Below are 5,089 nucleotides of genomic sequence, written 5' to 3' on the forward strand. Positions count from 1 at the left end.
GACGCCGCCGGAGCGCTGGCTCTCGCCTCTGGGCGCCTCTCCGAGGTTACCCCTGAGAGCATGTAGAGGGAGGGCCTGGAAAGCAAGGCCTGAGCCCCCTCGCTGTGATGTGGGGGGTTCACAGTCCCCCAAGGGCTTTTCCCTCCGGTGTCTCATTCGTTGCTCTTGACAGTCCCGGGGGGAGGGGAGGCTGGCAGGAGTTTCATCCTCATTTGACAGCGGAGGAAAAGGGGGACCGGGGAGGGGTCGAGGTTATCACCCAGCTAGAAGTGGCAGGGGGAGCCCAGCTCTCAGGTGTGGGACCCATTTGGCTGTATAGCCAGTGCCTCTTCTCTTGCGCCGGGGGGGTGGGAGGTGCTGGGAGGCACAGGCGGCCCTGGAGAGATAAGTTAAGGGAGAGGATTGAGCTCAGAATTACTTCTGACAGTTCGAATTAGGCAGAAGTGGAATGCGTGCCCTGTGGGTGGTAGGCTCCTGTCCTGGAAAGTCCAGTGGAGGCTGATGGCCACTGACAGGCATGCTGTGCAAGCAGTTTCGCACTGGTTGGGAAGTCAAGCAAGAGAAAAGGCCCTGCCACATCCTAGAGTCTCTGAAATACTCAGGGAGCATCTACTCACTGCCATGCACTCAACCTACATTATTCCATTGCATCCTCCCCAAGCCCCTACAAGATAGATACCACTATCCTCATTTTTTAAAGTGAAGGTGCCAGAGCTCAGAGACACGGAGACACCTGCTGAGATCACACTGTTAGTACTGTGAGAGGCTGGATTTGATCAGAGGTCTAACTGCAAGGCCAGGCTTTCCTCCCATGCACTGGTGCAAAGGCTTGAAGAAATCAGAGGCTAGAGGATCACTGTGAGTGTGTGTGTGTGTGTGTGTGTGTGTGTGTGAGTGTGTGGTGTGTGTGTGTGAGTGTGTGGTGTGTGTGTGTGAGTGTGATGTGAATAACTATTGAATTATATCACAACTCTAGCAGTTGTGGTGGCTTTTCTGTGGTCGTTAGGGTAAATTATGTTTATGCATGTTATAGAAAATGATGAGGAACGTTCTTATTTGACAGGCAGTTGTTCAGTAGCTGCTCTATTTCTGTTGCTTATAAAAGCTTTTGTAAATACTGTAATTAGAAATGTGAAAGTGTGAAGCAATCACATCACACCAACCTCATTACACATTACTTGAGGTGCCTTAGCCTGACTTCCTTCATGTAACAGAGGTGAGTTACCTGTACTAAAAATGCCATGTTTGGAAGCATGACTTAGGAGAATATTACTGAGATGACACTAAAAGTCCACATGCAATTATTTGTTTCTGAAGTGGACTGAAACCAGAGTGCTAGGGTTGTCAGGAGGGTGCAGGATGTTCCAGGTAGAGGGTGGAACAGCTTGGGCAAAAGCACTGCACAGTGAAAATGAAAAGTATTTCGCAGACTCCAGTAACCCCTCTGTCTGAAGCAGAGTGTTAGTATAATGGAGCACTGGAAGATGAGTCTAAAATGGTAACTTGATATCTGATTGTAGAAGGCCTTAAGTGTCCAGGTGAAGACTCTGGACTGTCATAGAAACAGGGAGCCCTTGAAGGTTTTGGAGCAGTGGAGTTCCAGCAAAGGGAGAGTACTCTACGTATGGAGGGTTCTTTAAATCGAGAAAATAGCAGAGGCAGGGACAAGAATAAGAGACTCCTTGTGCGATGAGTAATTCATTATCCACTTAGTATTCACTGTAATTCTGTGACGTAAGTACTATTATTATCTCCATTATGCAAATAAGTTTAGTGAGGGTAATTAACCTACCCGAGGTCACGGGGACAGTCTGTGGTGGAGCTGGGATTTGAACCTAGGTCTGGCTGGTTCCATAGCTCTGTCCTCTGTCCACTGCACATGCTGAATAGTTGCACACATGTGACATAGGACCAAGAGGAGGAGAGTAAGAGTAATTCATGTGGGCAGGGTTCAGGACCAGGTCTTACTTTTCAGGGCTCAGTGCAAAAATAAGATTAAGAATTTCAAAACAGAGACAGCAGAGCATTAGACTAAGCCCAGGGCCCTTTTGAGAGCAGGGCCCTGTGTGACTGCCAAGAAGGCAGTTCTAATCATTATGACAACTTGACAAATCACCTCAAAACTCAGTGGCTGAAAACAATAACATTGACTTTGCCTATGAGTGTACATTCTGGGTAGGGCAGAGAAAGCAAGCTCAATTCTGCTCCATCAGTGTTGGCTGGGGCAGCTCGAAGGCTGGGGCTTGGAATGATCTACAGGTTTGCTCTCTCACCTGCCTGGCCCTTGGGTGGGGAAGTGAGCAGCTGGAGGCTAGAGCAACTGGGGCTCCTCAAGCATCCCTATCCCTATGTGCTCTCTCCACATGGTCTTTTCAGCGTGGCAAACTTCTTCCTTGGCGGTTCAGAGCTCCAGAGAAGCATATCTGCATATCAAGAGAGGGAGAGAGAGAACCAGAAACAGGCATAAACCGTGTTGCCTTTTATGACTCAGACTTGGAGGTCACATTTCTGCTATTTGTTTGAAGTGAGTCGCTAAGTCCAGATCATATACAAGGAAAGGCAAATTTAACTCCAGCTACTTCCCACAAGAAAGAATCGGTAGATGTTTTTCAAACCAGCACAGTTGGCCTAATGAGTGACTGGATTAGTGGGATCCGATAGGTGTTTCCCCTTTATCCCTGAACTGCTACCACCAGAGTCATTCTTTGTTGTTTCCAAATGTCCTTTTTTAAAAGGCAACTCCTAGTGATGATAACACATTAAGTCTGGATAATAGGTTTTGACAGCTCTGAGGGATTTAAATTACTCCTGTGCCTCCTGTTAGCCTAGGTCCTGGCAGTTAACAGATGGGAGGAGAAAGCAATTTGAGGGTATCCAGGTGGGAAGACCAGGATGGTGTGAAGCTACTACAGAGCAATCCAGAAAAACTTCTGGAAGGAAGATGCCTTATTGTATAACCAGGCACTGCGCTTTACACGTCTTGTCTCATTTAATCCTCACCACACCCCAAGAGGTGCTCTCATCAACCTCATGTTAACAGACCGAGGTTCTGAAACACAGGAGGCACACAGCTAGTGAGTTGCAGAGCCTGGATTTGAACTTAGGCAGCCAGAGATTAGGGCCCATACCCTTAAACGTTGGGCTATGCCACCTACTCCTTAGCAATTCTGTGTTTCTCTTCATCATTGCTTTAACATTTGTATCATTTCCTACTTACATAAATATGTAAACTTTAAGGAGGAAAAATAATAGGTAATTTTACCTAATATTATCATCTTACTTATAAAATAGTGCCTCACATATAGTAGGTGCCCAATAAATATTAAAGAAATGAGTACCATGAGCCCTTACTCTATAAACTTATATTTACACTTGCCTTCCCTACAAAGGCTCGCCTTCCTGGTCCTTGTCACTCAAGGTCTTGACTTCGACTGGTACTTCCCATGATGTCCTCTGCGGCATCCAGTCCTGGGTCTATATCTTCTGGCCTTCTCCTTTTGGCCTCTTCTGGCCAGCTGGCCCTCTCAGTCATTTCGTGCCCCTCCTTCCACCTTAGAGCCTGGAGCCCTCAGACCCCTCTCTTTAAACCAGCAGCACGCTGGATACCAAGAACTGGGTGAGGCAACCCTCCTGTCCACTTGCCTAGACCCTCTCTAAGCCATTGCTTCCTAACCGCCAAGAACACTGTGGGCAGGGCCTTCTCTCTAATCCTCACGGGTTAGGCACATAACTCTGCCGTTCTTGGATTTCCACTCAGTCTCCGTGGGGTCTCTACGGAGATTTCTGTCTCCAAGCCTCTGCTGGGGGTGGGGGTGGTGAACTCCACCCTGCTGAAAATCCAAATAGCCTTGAACCCTGTTCCCTCCAGTCCTCCATCACTTGTCTTCTTGAACTTGATTCATAGTGTCTTTCATAATACAGAAGTTTAAACTTTTGATATGCTCAAATCTGTCCATTTTTTCCTTTAAAACACGAATTTGAAATATTTATCATTTAAAAAAATATTAATTTATTTATTTTGGCTGCGCTGGGTCTTAATTGCGGCCTGCGGGGTCTTCGTTGTGGCATGCAGGATCTTTAGTTGCAACATTCGGGAATCTTTTAGTTGCAGCATGCGGGCTCCTTAGTTGCGGCATGCGGACTCCTAGTTAAGGCATGCATGCGGAATCTAGTTCCCTGACCAGGGATCGAACCTAGGTCCCCTGCATTGGGAGCTCGGAGTCTTACCCATTGGACCACCAGGGAAGTCCCATGAAATATTTATCATTTTTAATGGCTCTGTCACATAATAGGATTTGCTTAATCATTGCCTAAATGTTACAGGTGTTTACAGTTCTTTGACTAATAGTAATAGCACAGCTCTAAATATCTTTATAACTTCTTTTCCGTTTGTGTTTTTCCTTACGTAATCCCCAGGATGATATTGTTGGGTAGGGGTTTTACAGCAGTTAATACACATTTGCAGATTACTCTCCAGAAATAGTTCACGTCTATAGTTCCTCAAACAATATAGGTTAATACTCACTGATTCAATTTCTTGAATCAGACTATTAAAATTTACTATTTATTTTGATGTCAGTTTTACTGTTAAGTTTTTCTGGGAAAATGGCTATATCTGCTAAGTTTGCAAATTTCTTCTATTCCTGTAGTTATGTCCCCTTTTAATTCCTAATATTGTTTATTTGTGCCTTTTCTCTTTGTTCTTAATGAAAATTGTCAGGGGTTTTGTAGTTCATTAGTTCTTTTAAAGAAACACTGTAGTTTGACTTTGTTGCTGCTCTCTATTACATTTAAAAGTTCTTCTATCTTTTATTATTCATTTCTTTTAGTTTCTTTAAGTTTATTCTCTTTTACTAGCTTCTTGAGTTGGAAGCTTAACTCATTAACTTTTGGCCTTTCTTCCAATATAAGTTTTTAAGTCAACCCAATTCTCCTATAAATATATATATATATATATATATATATATATATGTATGTATATATGTGTGTGTATATATATATGTGTGTGTATATATATATATGTGTGTATATATATGTGTATATATATATATGTGTGTGTATATATATATATTCCCCCCACCCCCGCACC

General features: G+C 44.3%; 1 protein-coding gene across 2 annotated transcripts in view; it reads left to right on the plus strand.

The window, feature by feature from the left end:
- CGREF1 (cell growth regulator with EF-hand domain 1) overlaps window positions 1-5,089 on the plus strand; it is a 12,541-nt gene that overhangs the window by 552 nt on the left and 6,900 nt on the right. Inside the window, exon 1 of one of the 2 annotated variants that reach the window (XM_024764493.1) lies at window positions 2,177-2,524. The exons of the other annotated variant lie outside the window; for it this stretch is intronic. The gene's annotated coding sequence lies outside the window, so the exon portion shown is untranslated. Of the gene's footprint in view, window positions 1-2,176; window positions 2,525-5,089 lie in introns of those variants that run through there. 2 annotated transcript variants of the gene reach the window in all.

Source organism: Neophocaena asiaeorientalis, unplaced genomic scaffold, assembly GCF_003031525.2.
Source record: "Neophocaena asiaeorientalis asiaeorientalis breed wild unplaced genomic scaffold, Neophocaena_asiaeorientalis_V1.1 scaffold345, whole genome shotgun sequence".
Classification (NCBI taxonomy): domain Eukaryota; kingdom Metazoa; phylum Chordata; class Mammalia; order Artiodactyla; family Phocoenidae; genus Neophocaena; species Neophocaena asiaeorientalis.